General features: G+C 35.6%; 1 protein-coding gene and 1 long non-coding RNA gene across 10 annotated transcripts in view; one reads left to right on the forward strand and one right to left on the reverse strand.

Moving 5' to 3' along the window:
- The window catches only part of LOC128993328 (basement membrane-specific heparan sulfate proteoglycan core protein-like), a 357,588-nt gene that overhangs the window by 319,387 nt on the left and 16,850 nt on the right, over nucleotides 1-21,351 (reverse strand). The window lies entirely within an intron of this gene.
- On the forward strand, nucleotides 1,830-3,618 carry LOC128993329 (uncharacterized). The gene is made up of 3 exons (XR_008490752.1): nucleotides 1,830-2,023; nucleotides 2,873-3,003; nucleotides 3,462-3,618. It is a non-coding gene; the product is annotated as an uncharacterized LOC128993329 (long non-coding RNA).

Genomic DNA, 21,351 nt, shown 5'->3' on the forward strand with positions numbered 1-21,351 from the left:
CCGATTATGCTGGTTCGCGAACTCGTTCGAATAAATGTAGGTTTGTACCAAATTTCATCAAAATCGGATCATTTTTGCTCGAGTTATCGCGCTAACGGACACATATATAAATATATATTATATGAATTTGAACGGATGGTGTTTTTGGCCTCTGGGGACCTCAAAACGAAAAAGTAAATCGGTCCCGGGTCTAGGTCTTACCATGAGACCTACGGTAAAAGTGACATCAACAAAACTATACACAACTTTCATCTGAAAACGTTGTCTTACAAGTTTTTCCGTTATGTGCCAGATCGGCGCACGTCTCTCAACAGATGTTGCACGTATGTTGTGATTCAGACCCAGACTTACACTGGCTTCCAAAAATAAACTCTTCATAACAACGTTGTCACTATAGTCAGTTAATTGAAATACTGTTATCTAAAACACCACGTTTGTTTGTAACATTCGACTCATAACACTTATTTACAATGTTACAATGTTACGTGACGGGTTAAGGTTTTGGTTTGGAAACGCAAGTTTATTCCGCACCAACCCATCAACTGTATTGTGTTTGATCTATATAAGATCAGCATTTCAGCTGTTTGTCCGATTAGAAATACTTATTCCGTCTATAGAATCATCAATAGACCACGGTCAGAACTTATTATTTTTTTCGGATATTTTTTCGGAGATAAGCAATATTTTCGGACTAGTTCTGCATCGAATCACCACCTGTAGATTCATGAAGGAGTGGTGCTCTGTTACGACATCCAGGAACAATGTCGTCCCCAGACAATGAACACATTACACATAACACATCGTAGAAACTGGTGGGCGACGGCTAAGTTTAGGTCACACAGCACAGGCGAAACACAAACTTACAAGCACCAAACTGTTCTATACATTGTATTGTTCTGTTATTCAACCTTAATTTTCGAAAAACTTTTCATCGAGTATTTTTATAGTAAAAAATCTGGCACATACGCATCTCATGGTTTTATAGTCAATCACTACACGATATATGTAAATGAATTGAATAGTTAACGTCTCCATTAGTCAGCATAAAGTCAGAAAATACTAGAAATTTTAGAGGTAAAATAGATTTCCCTACAGATTCTCCCTAAAAATTGGAAATAAATCTGGCAACTTTAAGGGAATATTTTATTATAAATCTAATGGCTAATCCAGGCTAATGGATATTAGTTCAGTCTGCAGCTTTGCTGTGGCGGGCGTATATATTTTAATTCCCATGTTATTCTAACGATAAAAAGAAAACCGTTGTAGTTTGCTTTTTTATGAAGATATTTTGATTAAATTTTGCACATTTATTTACTTCATTCTTTACTATAATTTGGCCAAAAACACGTTTTACCTTCCCCATAGCAGCAAACCGAATTAATCATTAAATTTAATATTATTTTAATCGGAAATAAATATATCTCGTTAAGTAAAAATGCAATCAGACGAATTTAAATTTGCTTAGTCTGCAAGTTTGCTGCAATAGGGACATTTTCATAAATCGTGGACATTATTTTTTAAACATCAGCCTTTTAAATTTTAACCACTTAAAAGAGTGAATAAAACTCAAATAGTATACTTAATCTGTTATTTGATTCTGTACTAGGAGCTTAAAGTTGTGTGTACTTTAAATTATTAAATTATTGATTGTTTTTGGTAAATATTGTATAGCATAGACAACAATATTTATAAAAATATTTCGTAAAATTATTTACCATTTTACGCATTGAGCTATTCAATGAAAATCCATTGTTAAAATACTTTTGTCGAATCCATAGCAACGAGTTCACTTCAACTTTAATATTTTGAAGGAAACGTTTCAATTGTGTACGTTGAATTCATAATAATAATAATTTAACTGCACAAACAGATACAGCACATAAGGAATAATAAAAGAAGACAAAGAAGAAGACAAAGAACTCCCACAAAGAAGAAGAGTTTAAGAGGAAAGAAGAGGAAGTCCAGGAGACTAGACGCACCTCGAAGTTAGGCAAAATATGGAAAGGATCATTACATTTATTTTGTGAGTCAAACATTTTAACAGCAATTTAGTTATTGTAAGGTATAATTTATGTGGTAGTCCTAATATAATACATCAATGTTTGTTATTGAGATAAAAACAAACTAGGTTCACTTTACAAAGAAACTCTGATAGCTCGAATTACCTGATAGGCTATATGTTGAAATTATCTTCTCAAATGGTACAGGTAATATTAACAGTAAGCAAACATCAAACGCTGTTATTTCAATTCATGACTCAATCTAAAATAAAAATCGTTTCTATTAAGAATGATATCTCAGCTACATCAGCCATATTGATATCAACCATCCAAGACATTTACTGCTGCAAAAACTTTCTAAATGGACATCATAATGGGGGTTACTTTAAAAAAAAATTAATGCTTGTGACACTTTTTCCAGTTACAGTATTTTAACCCTTCGGCCAACTGCGAAATATGATTTTTTTTCAATAATAGGTCATATATAAAGCATGATTTTTGCAGCACACAGATGGCACATAAATAACACCAACTTTAACTATGGAATAGCTCGTTTAAGGGCCACTATTCATATGTAACTAAATGTATTAGGTATAATTTCTCATAAGCCTATATTTTCAACATTTCGGTTTTCAAGGAATAAAAATCACATATTTCGCACATATTTCGCGTGGTCTCAAGGGTACGAATGTTGTGATATACAAACGGCTTAAAGGAAACAGAGGCTTGCAACTGAGGGATTAAACTCTTCGGTGGAATCTTATTACCATTCCCATTGGTCAATATTAGCTGCTAATTCTAACCAACGTGTCAAAATCTTTATATTAGGTTCTTTATTAGGCGTGATATAACAACAATAATAATCTTTCCAGTGATCACCCCTTCATTGTCGCGGGGGCTGCCAGTGCTGTACTTGGCCTATTCTATTTCGTCTGGGGGAGACGCCCCCCTCCCCCACCAGTCCAGCCAACTGTTGAACCCCAAGAATCAAATGCGAGTGAACGTAAGTACTTTTTTTATGTAAAAAATGTTTTGTAAACCACCTTTGCTTATACTCTGAATATCCTTGAAAGATGAAAATGTACACAATGAAAGTTTGAAATATTGCTTACGCGTAGTCAAGGGTTGCTTAGTTACGTAGTTTATATGTCAATCTCAAGGATTTGAATTCATGAAAGTGAAAATAATTGAGCAATCCAACAAAGCTGATAGGGAAGTGTTTATTAGATGGTGGTCAACTAAACCTGCAAGCTTCCGCTAATTGATCATCCTAGAATAAAAGCAAGGGAGCGTATCTTGGTCAAAATATTTGACTTTACATACTTCACGCTTGTTACCTAATTATTCAGGTGTCTTTAAAACAGCTTTTAATAAGATTTTTTGGTAAAAATACTAGACGGAATTGTTGTTCAAAGAAAAAATTTACCTTTATATTTACGTTATATTTGTTTTTTTTTTCAGTGGACAACGTACCTCGACTCCAGCGTATTGGGGTTTTCTAGTGATTGGAATCTGGCCTACTACTGGACTACAAAATTTCATCGTATTTGTGTTTGTGTTATTTCTTATGATTGGGACCTGGCCTACTACTGGACTACAAAATTTCATCGTATTTGTGTTTGTGTTATTTCTTGTGATTGTGACCTAGTCTACTACTGGACTACAAAATTTCATCGTATTTGTGTTTGTGTTGTTATATTTGGATTTATGTTATACAAAAACTATTGTTCAATAAAGCTTTTTCATATAAGCCAGTTCTTCTTAATTATAAATGACAAATGTCAATGTGTGAGCTTCACAGTTAGTTGATAACCTTCTAGTCCATGCAATGTTTCTGGTATGAAAATAAATAAAAATTACCTCTGCCACAGCAAACCTGCAGACTAAGCGAATGTTCATTTGCTTGGTTTAATGTTCTCAAAAATGTTTTTCCCTTTTAATGTCCGATTCATTGTGTATTTAAATGACAGTTTATTTTTAGCCTACGCTTGTGACATTAAAAAAATGTATATAGAGATGGTTGATATTGAGAAAATTGATAAACAAACTAATCGGATTTTAGCACCTCGAAGAAACATTTTGTAGTTTTTACGTAAGCTAGGATATGAATTAAACGTTAAGCAAAACACATTTGAATTTGGTCTTATTTCGAATCGTAGTTTCGCACTAGATGCCCGTGTCGGCGTTGCGTCGTGTTCAATGTAGGTATCGAATGTTGTATCTGTAGACGCTGAGCGAGCGTTATCGGACACCACCTTACTGACCACTTCCTGTGTCACCGATCAGGGAATATTCCGCTCAATGAATGACCATTCACAAATATTCAACTTCATTCAACTGGCTAGGTAGCTGAATGGTTAATGCTAGCCTAGCTATCAAAAGGTTACCGAATCGATTTCTGAGAAAAGTCAGTTGCTTTTTGATGGTTCGAAACTGGACCCAGCTGTTCATGATCATTGGGCTTTAAACTGATCTTAATCAGAAACAAAGCTACAAAGATCACCTCACTCCATTCTCCACTCACTCCTCACTCATAATACACTTCTAGGTGGCGTCTCCATCCCAATTTATTTTTATAATAATAATAATAACTCATTTCCCCAACCTACTCCAATCAGGGAATATTCCACTCAATGTAAGACCATTCACAAATCTTCACCATCAGGTAACTCATTCATAACTCCATGTCTCGCTTACGATTTAGGGAATCATCTACTCGATGAATGAACATTCACTTACGAATTTTAAGCTTCATTCTAATCATACACTATTCTCATTTTTTCCTATCCTCTCTGATGCTTCATTCAACAAAATCGTATGGTTGCCAAGCTGACTTCATAATGTCCTCTCTGATCAAAGCTTATATCTCGCAATTCATTACCATTTACGAATGTTCAACTTGGTTTTTGCAAAAGCGTTCTAATGACCACAGCACGTTTCCACAATAAATCACGATTAAATAAATAGCTCTCTAAAGTGTATGCTCTAAACCAATGTTGTAACAAACCTGTTTGCTGGTTTTGATTTATTACCTTATGAAACAATTTTAGAGTTTAGTTAATTGACTTTTACAATCAATCGCTCAACTCATCGGGTAAAACCTGACTAGTCCGGTTAATGCTAAGATCGTCAAACATATATTCATCTGTAAAACAATATAGAATACGTTTGAAATACGTGAGCATCAATGTGATATGTTAACAGAACCCCCCTCTCTCCTGATTACAGAAATTAAACCCCTAAAACCTTCACCAATATTTTAAGTGTACAAATATGTAAGATGAATTTTATACTATGATTTTTGATTCGTTACTAATAAATTCGAAGAACCTTCAGACACCGGAAAACACAATAAGATATACTCCGGTTTCCACAGAATATGAGAAACCTATGTGCGACGCCATGTTAAAAGTTTGAAGGCGAACGTCGTCCCTGCTTAGCGTCTTTCCCAATAACTCGAAGATTGGGTTGCAGTCAACTCATATCTCCGTCACTTCACTACTTCATTTACTTTGTTAACATGCCCGTATCTGTGCAGACATGTTTGGAACATGTTTTGTATACATTTTACTCAATGGTTGCATACGCGAGTCGTATAACAATTATGTATCATTATTCTTTTGTGATTTTTCATGGGGTTTCCGTTTATGGATATGTCTTTTCCTAAGGAAATATCTTTTATACTTTATAAGCGAATTTACAACTTAATGGTGGGTTCCGAACCACTAGTAGTTAAACACATTCGTTTTATAAACGGATTAGAACTCAAGTCACTTTGAAAGGGAGGTCCATCTAGACGTGTTCTATAATGACTACATTATACAATATCAACTGATATTGTGCACACTTAACAATATGAACGCGATATCACTATGATATCACCATTGCTGACGCTGCCTTATCACAATCAAACATGACGTGTTATTCATTCATATCACTTTGTACTTGCTTTCCGATCCTTATATGGGAATGAAATAGCGACGGGGAACAATTATTTTGAATTAAGATGTATTTATACGGCTCCTATAGTAACTCTCTTGGAAACTGTTCAACGAGTAGTTATGTAGGCTACTTATATGGTTGTTGTATAGTTTTGCTTGATTAGTTAATTTATTATAATCTTTAACGTGTTTTATTGCAAGTATTCGTATAGCATGGTTTTTCCTTTGATAATGAAAAACACATTTTCCCATCAAAAATGATTTGAAAACTGATTGAAAGCAGCACACTTTGTTCAGAGCTCAATTAAAAAGTTTTTTTATTCTAAAACTAGTGAAAATTTTAAACTAGAAATCATTCTATAGTCAAAGATGACACGGTGAAATATCCACCATTCCCAAAACCCAGTTCAATTCTAAACACACTATAGAAACCATAATCTTCTACAAAACGCCTCTAATCTCTCTCCAATTCCAACCCACACAGCAAGCGATGCTCCATAAGTAGCATCGGTGACTTATCGACGGCCGATCAAAGGGACTACCAGCTGATGAATATTAAACCGAGCTGCGTGTACCGTACAGCTGATTTATGTAAATACAACTATCGGCGTAAACAAATCAGCTGACGAAACGTGAGAAACCGGTCCACACCGGTGAGTCAGTGCCCGTATATGGCCGAGAAAGTGCGGTTACATGGTTATGTCTCGCCTGCCGCAGCAGCACAGCTGTATGCAGATCTGCTAGCCCAGCTGATTATAAGTTGCACGCTCAATCGCTAAATGATCATTGGCCAACTGGGGCGAAGCGAATGGTGCGTCTGATGATGGTCGTGAGCGGTTTTCAAGTTAGAGTGGGAGATAATGTGGACGTTTGCTACCCACATTACCTAATCTCGGTGTAGTGACTCAAATTGACTCTCAAACGTTTAGGAACATTTTGGTTAACCTAGAGTTATAAACTTGTTACTATCTAATGTCGACCAAGCTTGGGATCAAACCAATAATCTCCAGATTTTACAGTTAACACTACAAACACCCGGCCACTCCCAAAGAAATATGTTAAACATTAAATACATGTGATCTTTAGCAACTATGCAATAAATTAAATGAAAAACTGACTCTGCTGATTTTTCTAACAGCATAAGACATGGCTAGCCTTCATTCTGTGCTTTTATTTAGCTAAGTCTAGAAACCAAAACACAACCCCAGCCCTGTGACGAGTAACGCGACCAAACGGTATCTGACTGATGTTATCAGAGCTTAACAATGTTGCAACCTCTACAGTAAATACCATTATCTTATCAGTCAGGGTGAACGGCACCGTGTGTGGAACTGTGACTTCCAACCGCGACCTCCAGGTGAAACATGTTACCGGTTACCGTTACAACAAGAGCAACTTAAAGTTGATTTCATCGTCGACGTGTTTTACGATCTGTAAACTCCCTTGGTTCTACTTCTAAGTTCACCTTGAAGGACAAGTGATTAGCTTAATTACTAATTAACCTTAGCTTAATTACTCCAATATCTATAGAAGCTTCTTTTAGGATACGGACGTTTTCCCTCAATAATTACCCAACCACGATTTTAAAGATGTCTTAGGATAGAGAATCTGACCCCAGAGACTCGTCTTCGGGTGAGAGGGAACCCAGAGGGAAAGAAGATTGGTACACGAATCTAGAAACACCTAGGAACGCAAAACCTGAAAACAGCATTGTTCGAGACAGTAATTGATGTAAAAACAAATCGTGAATATTTTACTTAAATTGTTATTATTGAAAACGCCTCATTTAACATTTGACATTAATTGATCTAGTGTTGATAGATACTGTAAACCCCAAAGCACACAATAATATATTTTTACGTCAATGTAACTTAAATTATGCATTTTTGATTAAATATTTGACCAAACTTAACAGAATAGTGCACAAAACTTTGTTAAAACCCCAACCGATTTCCCCTTCAATCTTAAATCGAAAACAAATCTCACAACAAAGGGTTAACTGACACACTTGTGTTCTATTCTCGGGTTTTAACGCGTTTCCTGAGCAGTTCTATTGTTAAGTTTAGTAGTCTATCTTACAGCAGTTCAATGGCCTAACCCACAACACTATCAACAGAAACAAAAGGAAGGTTCATTTTATGGTTATTCAAAGCGTGCGTCTTTGAACAACCGATTCATGACTTATCGCCAGAGTTTATGCTTTGTCGGTTGTAGATTCTTACTTTTACAACCACTGCTATTTACGTCTTGAATTACCGTGATATGTCACATACACCATGAAGATATGGGAAAAGCGAATCCTAGGAGAGTTGTAAAAATGTTGATTTTTGCAGGACACGTCCTCAAAAAAGGAAGATTATTTGCCAAAGATAATTCCTACGCAGGCCAGAAGACTTATTCAACTCCTGGGCTCTTGTACATTGGGTAGATTTTGGGGTAGGATGGTGGGACTCGTTGTTAAAATACATAAGACAACCGAGAAGAAGAGCTGAAGACGTCCGGTGGCAAAGTTTTGGAAAGGAAAATACCTTTTTAACATCTGGCGTACCACGGACTCTGTCAGTAAACAAAATACTTAATTTAACAACGTTAAGGTTTGGACTTTAATTTAAAGGACTTTTATTCAATTAATAATTATAAAAGCCAGAGTTTTCTATCTTAAATTTTTACCTTTGCACGATCACTGTGTCTCAAATAGTTTGTGTTACCAACCTGCAAAAAAGAAAAGAATAACAAAACGTGTTTGAGAAAATTATGAAAAATATGTATAACATGTTTTATGAAAATCGTAAAAACTCCTAGTTCTTATTCAGCATTTTTCTACTTAAAAACATGGTGTTATGGAGTCTCGATTTGGAGTCAACACTGATTTAACTGTCAATTAAAACACCAATGTATACCCCATGCAGTGGTGGAGTTTCCACTCAAAGCCTCCACTACTTAATCAGTGTTAATTCAAATCCAATAATTTGGGACTCCAGAGTTAAAAACTGGCAATAACTGTAGATTTGGGGATTCTACACTAGAAGTATTTACTGAAATACATTCAACTTCAAAATATTCACACTGTGGAATCATCACTACCAGATAAACATACAGATTTTAACTCAATTACTTCCACAGTACCTGAAACTCCGCATTCAAATCAAAAGGATTACTAGTAAGTTGTCCAATTAAAATTGAAAGTCTACAAGGATTCACTTGTGCGTCTTATATCCTTCATAAGTTTTTTGGTTTCTACACCACAGAGTGTAGGCCTACAACTCAACTACCGGTTGTATTTCGGGACCTGTTGCTCTGGCCCATCTCCAAACTTCAACTCCATAACTCCTGGAGCCCTGAGCTACGATACATTGATTGCGGCTTGTGTTTGCTTGTAGATACAACTCCAACAGAACGTTGGGCTTGTAACTATAATAGAGGCTAGATGTGACAATAGCCGATTTTTCACTAGTCCAGAAACAGCTGACAAAACGTCCCACACGATCCAAACAAAGCTATCATTCGTCTAAAATCACGGTGGCATAGATTTGGTTTTGGCAGGACCACGCAATATCCATTTTGCTGGCTTTGTTATGGATTTTTAAGAATCAGCTTAATTCAGTCCTAGGCAGCAATGTAGCTGAAATCGCCCAAATACATTTCTAAAGCGTATACCTACATAAAAAATGTAACTGTATTAAAATAGAAGACTGTTTTAAAATATCGTGTTGAGTGGTGTGAATTCCTTAAATCCTCCTGAATCTCCTTGAAGTTAGTTTCAAAGGTAATTGTATAGTTTGTAGTAGAAGACGTTGGCTAATAAAGAGAAAGTAAGCCCCTAAGTGAGTATCTTTTTACTAGAAAAATGGACGAATCAACTGCCAATGTATCATGAAGTTAAATAATTTTAAAACTTTTCGACGTGCGATGGATAGCATAATAATGCGATTGTATCGTGTGTTTCGAATTCATAAATTTAAAAATTCGAGATTATAATACTCTCAACGATGAATCCAAACTATCAAAAGTAACTAAATTGAGGATAACAAAAATGTAAGCGAAAATTGTTTAAAATCAATTCATTATATACATGATGAGGGAATAATTTCCTCCAAGGTTCTCATGATAGATATTACAAAACATATAAAATACTTAAACGTAAATACAAAAAATAAATCAAAATTATCCTTCAGAGAATTTTGTTACTTAATATTGTGCACGTTGAAAATATTACATTAAAATGAGGACTCGAACCGATAGAAGAGCAATGTTCTCCAAACAATTTAACAATATACAAAATAAATACGTCCTACAAAATATATTGAAAATTCAGCAATATATTCTTAAATTCAAAGAAAACAATCTCGCGAGGCAGAACCTGATGGGAACCAACACGTTGTCGGCGCCGCGGGCGTTAACAGCTGATTGTTAATATCAGTCCAATACGGGCTAAACTGTTCTAATGTGGTATGTAACAATTTGGGCTCGTGTGAAATTACCCTCATTGAGGCACATTAGCAGAGGGGGGTGCCCACTGGTCCGAAATTGGAAATTAAATGAAGCGTCTTCGAGGTTGTAGCTGATTAGTAAGTCATCTTGGAAGAAGACGATTACAATGAGTGGAGTAGGTAAGATTTTAAAACTTAAGATGGTGAATCCGTAGTTAAATGTTCCATTAAAATTTTAGAAATCAATTTTAATGTAGCAACTTTGTGCAAGCTAATTTTTGCAACCCCGTTTATCAAGCTCAACCATTAAGGTGTCAACGTTTCAATGTCCGGTTTATGACAAGAATATACATAAATATGGACGGCACTAAAACAGAGTATATAACAACTCGTACTGAATTCGTAGATTAAATACAGCATTGCCTTACAGATTTTCATTTTATGGATCAGCTGAACACGACGTTTAGGAATGCTTCTTTACACGATTACTAGAAAAAAGTCGACTAAAGACAGGACCAGGATTCGGACCGATCCGATTAACGTAAATGCCAAGGATATAAAAAGAAAAAAAACAAAAAAAGATATTTGGCTTCGAACCTATAAACTTCCTGAACAACAACTTCAAGTCCTGCACCCATCTAAACCTCTTACACATCAATATTACAACAGTTAACCACAAATAAAAAAGCTGTGTTTTTACTTCCTGGCAGATCGAAAATTGCACTGCATCTCGTAGTCTTTGAAGGGCCACACAGGGCTTTTATCTCGCATTGAAAAGAAGATTAAAACAGTTTAGTGAATGGCACGCCCTTGCGGTATCTCGTACCCCCTTCAGCCCCCCTTCACCCCCCATTTTACAAAGACACCTTTGAATCGATCACCTTAATTAGCCGCGTCTTCACACAGGCGGATTTTACTTTGTAATGCGCTCGCAACCTCTGTGCCAAACTTCTTTCAATCTCTTTGTTCAGGTCGAGTACGTCAGGTTGTGTGAACCCTTGGTGATTGTTGTCTTGTTTGTTGTCTGTTGTTTGCCAATAGCGCGTTGCCTTCACTAGCTTTTGACGTTTCACACACGTCAGGTTTCCCAAAGTCGAGTTTGATAATTTTGGATTTTTAAAGGTGTGGTGAGTTCATTTTTGCAGGTTGAACAATATTCTGATCAGTTTCGTGAAAGGGAAATTTAAAGCGTGTGCGTTGTGTGATCCAGTTAGTTCAGTTACTATAATAATCAATTATGTAAAATGTCTGCAATTTTTTTTTAATAACATAAACTGACCACAATCAATGAAGTTCAAACAAATGTGTAATTTAGCACAGTATTAAGTTATGTAAATCAAGTAAAATCTAAAATACTCAGAGGATCATTTTTAGGTGTGTTACATTAGTTGTCTACCTCGTTGCGAGATTGACAGGTTCAATCCCTGTCATACTTAAAAATACTGAATTTGATCAGTTTAAACCAATTTTCCCGCCTGATTGATTAGACATAAGTACAGGGTGTCCCGGAACTCTCTACCAATATTTTAGGGCATTGATCCTGGGTAAGAAACGTACCTAAATATCATATTTAAATTGTCCGGAAGTCCTTAGTTACTTACACAGCCGCCATTTTGTTTTTTCAGTTATTATTTTTTTTCTAAAGAATGGTTAAACATACGAAATGGAAACTTCGCACAAACATTTATGACAACTAGACAAAGCTGCAAAAAAATTATGAAGATTTTTCAAATTCATAAAACAAAATGGCGGCCATTTAAAACTTACTTTCTCAAATAACTCAAAAACCATTGATTTTACAAAAATTTTAAATGACCGCCATTTTGTTTTATGAATTTGAAAAATCTTCATAATTTTTTCGCAGCTTTGTCTAGTTGTCTTAAATGTTTGTGCAAAGTTTCCATTTCGTATGTTTAACCATTCTTTAGAAAAAAAATAATAACTGAAAAAACAAAATGGCGGCTGTGTGAGTAACTAAGGACTTCCGGACAGTTTAAATATGATATTTAGTTATGTTTCTTACCCAGGAGCAATGCCCTAAAATATTGGTAGAGAGTTCCGGGACACCCTGTATATGTTGTATTATGGCACTTCGTAATTTAAAGTGCTAACCGTAAATCAGAAACAACTTCCATTAATCATCTTGTCTAAATTAAAATTTCTATATATATAGGCTAATTAATATTTGATATATTTAAGTAGTGTAGACCTATTACAGTCTACAAAATAACATAAAAATCACAAAAAACCCTATTTATTTATTTATTTATTTAAAACCACAGATATTGAAGAATTGATAGATCACTTTTTCGCTTAGAGAACTTAAACATGCATCAGTGCTTCCAAAACTTAACGTACTCATCACAACCCCCTTTTACGCTTCAACATGATATTACTTTCGGTTTTTATTCGGAGGTAAACAAAACATCCATAACACGCATCTTAATGGTTTGTCGGTGTTTTGGATACGTTTGTTTACGGTGTAAACATCATAGAGGCGATAGGAAGGATTCCCACGCAGTGGAGTGAAAGGGAACAAGTCCCGGTCGCTAGGTGTATTGATGGCAGTCATCAAGTGGCATTTAACATGTGTGTAGGCCGTAATTTAAATGATATTGGATGATGACTTTGGATTGATGTAAAAGCAATTAAGAGATATGTATTCACATTAGTGAGACACACTTTCATACCGTAGTGTTTATAAACAAAAATTATAATATAAGTTTCAGTAACAAGTGCAATTTTACTCTTTTGATTTTTAAATATGATGGTTGGCTATAATTTAAAGTCTGAAAATTGGTTTGAAATTTGCACGTTCAATAATCGTAACAAGCTAGTCAATTAATCGTTTGTAATAAAGGTTAAAGCTAATTTAAATTAATGTGTATACTACAGGTATAACAGGAGGTGGACTTCCAGTTAATTATCTGTTCAAGTTCCTTGTAGAAGCTAATGACTGTTTTAAACAAGGGAAGAAGATACCATGTGGATCTTAGGGTCTGTTTAACAATCGATATTTAAACCTTAAATGGCTGTATTCACTGGACAAATTAACATAAATTCGATCAAATACGAGTTAAGCCAAATTAACAGAACAATTCAAATTCAACAGAAAATGCCCAGGTGGACTTCCAATTAAATATCTGTTCAAGTCTCTTATGGAAGCTAATGGATTTTTTAAACAAGGGAAGAAGAGACCTTGTGGTTCTATCTTAGGAACTGTTCAAAAATCCCAATTTAAACCTCAAATGAGTGTTTAAAATTGATATAAACTCCAAAAATTAATATTAAAGTCAAATGAGCAGAACAATTCAAATTCAACAGAAAACGCCCTCGTATTCTTCTGGCCCTTAAAGAAATCTCCTTTCGGTAAAATCTGTTTGGTGTTCGGCTTAACTTCTCCAGACTTTTCCCTTTCCATAAAACTACCAGTGGTAGATGTAGCTTCTAACGTTGCATTCATAAAAGAACTGTTAACGTCCCCTATTTACATCATTTCACCTTTTAAGATGCAAATCATCTTCAGTATACAACTTAAAATCATCGGATGTCTATTTGAGGAGGGTGGTTTCTAAAACTCACCTATGAGGCATAATTTTTGAACTTCATGGGAAGACGCACAAATTGAAACAAACTTCAAGAGACTGGGTAAATACAATCATAATCACGTAGCTAAAATAAATTGTCGATTGGTGGGATTTGAATCCATATCTCAGAGGCAAAAACCCATGATCCAAACACTAGACTATCCGAGAATTTCTATCTCTATAAATCTATTTTATAACTGTACGTTTATGCGAAGTATGTGTGTTTTTTTAACGGTTCGTGGGATATTTTATTGTGAGGTTATTGTAAAATTAAGATAATTAATTTGGGAAGTTATGTACACTAAAATTGGTCCATGGATATTCTTCTCCCTGTAATCTCGATGAAAAAAAAATGTTCTCTTCCACGACGAAAGTTACATGGCGCCTAACTTATCAACACTAGTTTCAGTTTCAAGCTGTGTTTCTTTATTTCTCAAGTCTCGACCTCTTATCGGAGAGGTCGCTGGTTCGCTCCCCGCCACCGAACAAATTTATGACTGATAAATTATGTTATCAGCCAATTCACACTAATGAATGGAGCAATTACTGAGTCACCGTGGCTGAAATGTCGTCACCGAGCTTTTTATGTGCTTCTCAGCAAAATATAAATAAACAACACACATGACTTGTACTTCTGTAGCTCTTTATTATCTCTCCATTCCCAGGTTCAAGTTAAACATGGACCAAGTTTGTTACAATTTATTTAAGTACCTAAACCCTTTATTTTGACAAAACAGTTCGAGTATAGGCAATTAAAGGAAATTTTAAAGCAAACTACTTTTTGCCTGAAGGTACAGAATAATGACGAAATGAACCCAATATATTAGGATGATGTTATTCCAGTGGTAAAGAGTATAAGTTAAAGGTGGCTGGGCCACATTCTACGCAGATGTGAGAGAGATGGTAAACAAGTAATAAGAGGTACTCCGGAGGCAGGAGACCATTGGGAAGACCATGGATTCGATGGATTGATGAAGTTACAAATGACCCAAGGAGTATGGAAGCAGACCTGGAGCTGACAGAGGACATAGGATCCTGCAGGCAAATAGTTGGCGAGGCCAAAGACCGCCTTGGTTTTCAATGGCCAAAGGAGTAAGAGTATGTTATTCCAAGCAATTTCAGAAAGGTTAGTACAATAAATTAAAAAAATATCCAAATTTAAGGAGGAAGAAGAGTATCTGGTATATTCAAGTTTTTATGACATTGAAAGCTCCCTGATAGCTCAATTAGAGCCAAGTACATAGCACCTAGGGTATTATACCTGACCTGTACAATTCCTTCTCTCAAAGGCCCACGGATGGAAGAATCATGTAGTGTGTTACTATCCTTGGCTACTCGATTGGTTACTTATTTTCAAATATCTATTCCTTGGCATTTCAACTGTTGGTTATTATTTCAGTAGCTAATTTATGAATGTCGTATCTCCATTACTTCTATAAAAAGATGTTTCCGTCAATAAATAAACAAATGCACGCAGTTACTGATTACTTTGAATTGATTGCAGGTTCAAGAAAGGAGTCAATGACAGTAAAACAGCGGCGTGACGACATGCTGCTGAGGGCAACGCCTACATAGCTAAGAAACGGTGGGCGCCAGACGGGACAACACATGGCTCATGGCTCGTGGCAGGGCTCATGATATGGCTGGTCAACAACAAGATTGTTCTAAAGATGATGAATGACAACATCACGTTTTCGCCAAAACCGTATGTTGAATTTGAGAGTATGGATCAAAATGGGATAGCAATGGCAACAAATATTTAGTATATTGGATAGTAATGTGCTAAAACACATTAAACAACTACAGTAATCTTGATGTGTTTTAACCACTTGCGTAATGGTTTGACTAAGTTATTGGTTTTTTTATGGAGTGATGTCTATAATACAGTGAAATTTCTTCTTGTCCAAAAGACCTCCTATGTTTTCTACGTCGATCCAGAGCAAAAGAGGTATTTGAAATACCATCTCACGATATTGATATATAGGTAAACCAATCCAATGACCTTTCAGGATTTGAACCTCAGTCTCTATGACAAAAGGTCTACATATCGTATTGGGAAGTTTCGTCGGTCGGAGAACACATTGAAAGACCTCAACAACCTGCGCAATTGATTTCGCGAATTGTGTCGGAATTCCATCGCTTCCGATAGTTAGAAATTGTGATCATGGATTACGGATGAGACTAAATTAGTCAACTGAAAACTGTGTTCGCATAAAACTAAAACAGATTCTTGCCTAGAAAATTATTCATACACGCAAGTTTCAAACTGGTAACCTTAGTTGAAGGAGTCAGCCCATACATTGTCAGCGACAATGAATAGATTTACTAGGCGTCTGTGAGTCATACAGCCGACACGATTGGCATATTTATGAAGATTTAACAGACACAGACGGCGGCGACACTCAGACGTATCAACTATAGCAACTCATTCAGCTGATTAACTAAAGACGCACAACCATAGACACTAAAAATAGCAAGAGGCTTCAATTAGCTGTTACATCATAGTGAAGCGTAGTCAATGTTGTATTTTGAAGTGTACAAGTTTTCCAAAGTCTTTCGGCCATGGCATTACAAGAATAGTAAAAAAAATTGTAAAACATTCTTTTAAGGCCATTATTAAATTAGTTTAGATGTTTTTATTGAGCCTCCGAGTTTTACCCAATAGTTTTGAGTGTACACCCTGTTTTGTTTTTGTTTTATTGATTTGTACTTGTTTAGCTTTAGTGTTTTTCTGTAAACCAGTTTTCAACTGAGAAGCGCGTTGACAGATTTATGTCAAAAAGGCGAACAAACACTACAAATAAATACAATTTAAAATCAATGCACGAATGTCTAAACTTTTATTTAGGCTAATAGAATTCCAGCAACTGTCCTAATGAAATTAAACCGAGATGATATTGTAAAAAAATTACTAAAAAGAATACAAAACCTCCAGATTGGTATGTAAAATGTAAACTTAAACTATAATTGTATTAATTAATTGTCTTTTTAATTTAAAATAGTGAGTGATTTTCAGCAACAGCCTCTGAGATTCTTCGATTTATATTAACAAAAAACTTTTAAATACACCCCAGTTTCAGTAACAAAATCCAAGGGACCAAATATAAATTTGACAATAGCGCACTCCTGAGAGGCTCTTTCTCGAACGACTAGCTTACCCGTCGTGGCTTTGCTCACAAAAATCTAAGTTAAACATATGTGAATACTTCTGTTACTAATGCAATAATATAATACAAAATATCTGGATAGCTGAATGGATATAGTGCTTGCCTTACAATCTCAAGGTTGCCCATTCGATCCTGAGAAAGTTCAGTAGTCAGTACGTTTTTTAAGGTTCGAAACTAGGCCCAGCTATCCCTGATTCTCGCGAACAAATTCTCGCGGCCAAGGAAACAGCTGATTTTAGTCAGTAACAAAGCTTCACAGATCTTCTCACTTCATTTTACACTCACCTTTAATCTATTTCCATCTCAAAATACGCACCTACTTGTGCGTCGCAGTATTAATGATTATAATGTTAATGTGAAATGGGCCACAGGTGGGTTACGTCATAGACAAAAAGAAATATAGACTGTCAGCCGTGCTGCGGTTGCCATGGTTACCATAGGTTCTGGTACACACCGTTGGGATCTCCGTGTAGTTACGTAGCACGTACGCCATAACTTCATGGCGCTCCCAGTGGTGTGCGCCAGAACCTATGGTAACCGCAGCACAGCTGACGGTCTATATTTAATTCTTTCTAATTCTTTTTAATTCTTTTTGTCTATGGTTACGTAGATTGGTTGTCTACTTGAGTAGGCCTATACCTTCAAAGTCATTGCCGAAAGTTAGCTCTCAATGATGCATTTCTCAGAAAAACAATCCACAGTTATAAAAACAACTAGGTAATCGTGCGAATAAGCAGAAGTTCGGAAGTGATTGTGAAGCCGCATTTAGCGATGACGTTCAGCATCCGGCGCCATTGATAACCTTTGTCGTTGAACCGTGCTGGGAATCAGCTGTTGTGGCGACAGCTTCACTGGGTGTCGGCAATTGAATATCGGCACAACACACAAACATCACTTCTCAGAAGGTAAAGCGAGTGGTTTGGACCCAGACGTAAAGAAAGTCATTCAACGTCATTCAAATGTGCTTGACGGGTTGTATATAGTATAGCAATAGCCTTCCGTATTAGTGTAAAACATTATAGGTGCGAAAAGGTTCTCTAGAGCTAGATCCAAGACTTGAATTCCTATAAACAGACCAAATCTACGGATAAGGTACTGAATGGCGGCCTCTTTTTTAACTGCCCCTGTGTGGATCGTCGATGTACTTTGTGATGTAGTATAATAAGAGCAAGATAAAGGCAGCGCTCTTTGATGGTGTTTAGTGTGTTCCATAGTATAGTATAGAACAGTGTGCGACCCATATATCCCATATATATAAGTATTCTAATCTTAACTTCAATAAAACTGATATTGTAATTTAAAAAATATAACTACAAACATTGTGTTTATTACTTAATAAAACAAAAATACTGCTAGATAGGTATTGAGTGGTTATGTACGGATTTCTTTTTATTGTTTACTAGCTGTACCTGTGATTTGCAACGGAAAGAGGACTTAAAAGAGAAGCATTTTTACATTTGTTCAACTTAAACTATTTGATGCAAAACTATAATATTACAATTTGTTGTAAATATCATCAAGAACCAACATCTTGTCACAAAATTCATTGATCGATAATGGTAAAACCAAATCAATCCAGCTCTAAGTGAAGTCCAAGACGCATGTTTCGTTGTGATCGCATTACAATGTTTATAGACGTAACAACAACAGTACACTAGGGGGGGTAGTGGGGGGGGAGGTAACGTCTGAAGGCATCGGTCAAGACGACGAAGCCCTTCAGGTCAACTTGTAATCGAATGTTTCACAGGTGAGATCCTACCTTCCCTCCAATATTGCAAACATTCCCGCCATACAGGGCAGAGAAATACTAGCACAGACACCAGTAGATTACTCTATTCCTGTCCCGGGCTGTTTCCTCCCCTACCCCTGAATGTCTTCCTATAAACGTTGCTATTTATATTCCCTATTTATAGTGTTAAACGTGTATGTTTCTTACTTTAATATGTTATCTGTATTCCAAAGCCAAAGGTTCCATATTTGAAATTTATACAGTTATTTTAAACCCTACTACTTTTCTTTTTATACAAGTATCCAAATTTTAAAATCTTACATATTTTGCCTTGCAGTTATACTATTATTTCACAACACAAATTTTATCCCCAATGTTATCCAATTATTCCTCCCTTTTGCTATTAACATCCTACAACCTACAACGTTTGATGCAAAAATATCCTTTATATTGTATTCTTGCCCCTGACTAGGCAGACAATTAAAATTGAACCCTTAATAAAGACGTACGGTAAATAAATCATAATTTTCAAACCAGATTAACCAATAAATGCGAAATGTGATCGTTTAAATTAAATCACACTAATCCAAGAGTTGATTTGCATTAAAAGCAAAACGAAATAAACATATACTTTCGAATTTCGGATACTAAGGTAGACCTCCCATCTACATCAGTTAACCTCGCAATCAAACTTATCAATTAATCACTCAACAGTATTTTACAATGAGACTCTTGCAGTAGTACGTAGTACTAGCTCAAAGTTACAAATTTAAATTGTATACTTCAACTGTAACATGGAGATGGAATTATTGGAACGTCTAAGTGTATCCACGGCCAAAGACCAACGTTACAAAACCTATCAAAAAGGCTGGCCCACTAAAGTGGTCCTAGCCCATTAATCTAGGTATAAATACCCCAGAACATATGGTCCGAGTGACGCTAGCTGAGTAACGATCAAGTGTTGAAATGTTTGACAGCCTCCATCATAGCTGGAGTAAACAGCAAAAACACTGTTTATAACAGCTGTTAACGCCCATCGAGGGCAAATATGCTCCAACTCCAACTTTTAATCGTTCCCATAAAAAGAACCGTTAAAACTTGGCAGAGAAACACAAGACCTCTTGTTCTTTCGTTTTGCTTAAACAAAAGTACCCCCATGAAAATGGTTCTGTAATAAATAAATGATGCAATGATGTAGAATTGTTTAAATGGTTTTAAAAATATCTGTTATAATATTAATCCTACCATTTTATTCTCCATAAATTTCAGCGAATTTCTCTAAATCGATAGACTATAATATCGTGGCTATTTGGCTATTACAGAAGGTGGCACGGTGAGACCTACACAAGCAACCAATTTTTTAAATGGGGAATAGATATGTCTTGTTAATGGAAATGTTTTTGTAATACAATCACACAACTTGAAATTCGTTTTTTTCACGTCCTGTTTAAATGTCCATTCTGCAGACGTATTGCCAAATACTATTCCTATTCACAAATACTATAGTTGACATAAGTGTCTTTGAAATGTATAGTAATGTAATGATAACTTATTTGATCCTGCTGTCAAGATTATTAGACTAAGAACATTTACTAAAACTCAGCTTGTTGAAGCTAACCTGCAGTCTAACCCAGTACTTTATTACACAATTTAAACAACATAATGAACCAAAATTCAAGGAAATGTTTCAAAATTAATCCATCTCAATACACCCAATTCAAAACCACCGAATCTAAAACCCATTACATTTACATCCTCCCACTTCGAATTCAATTGACCTCTCACCTCGGAATCGTAAGTCAAGACCGTTTAACGCATTACAAACGATCGAGAAGATCAAATTCAGGTCAAACCCGTCGTAATTTGTCGTGAGCAATCGAAACTGACGATAAGAGGCGTCGGAGATATAACACACGACAATACAGACTTCAGACAACACTGACTTGCTTCATTGCCAAAATTGTACAGATTAGTATGAAGTGTTGAGATAAGGATGTGATATTGTAGACATTGAGTGAAGTGAAGATAGAATATACATTCAACAGAATTAAAGAGTGTATTGCAAAAAATATAACACTTAGCTATTTCTTCTATCTTGGGTACAATTTCATTTCGGTCAGGTTAGGTGTGGAAAATAGTACAATATATACTCATATAAAAAGAAGGTGATGTATGCTATGTGTATTTGTTTTGTTCCGAATGGACGCAAAAACAATTTTACACAAAGGTAAATCAACTATAAGGCAAACAAATAGGATTATTTATATCCTTAAAAACAAAAGATGGATTATATGTATAATGATCCTTTATATGCATCAAAATAAGGTAAATCGTCAACACATTGCAAAAAAATATCATTAAACTTTATAAATAATCCTGTAAATACTTTAAATGCACGAATAGAACCTGTGATATGAGATAGGGAAAGTATCATAATATTCATCTTTGCTGCGTTGAAACTGTAATTCAACAAGGGCCAGTATCTTATTCATCTTTG

Source organism: Macrosteles quadrilineatus, unplaced genomic scaffold, assembly GCF_028750875.1.
Source record: "Macrosteles quadrilineatus isolate MER2022 unplaced genomic scaffold, UCM_ALF_1.0 Scaffold_4__1_contigs__length_99947679, whole genome shotgun sequence".
Lineage (NCBI taxonomy): Eukaryota > Metazoa > Arthropoda > Insecta > Hemiptera > Cicadellidae > Macrosteles > Macrosteles quadrilineatus.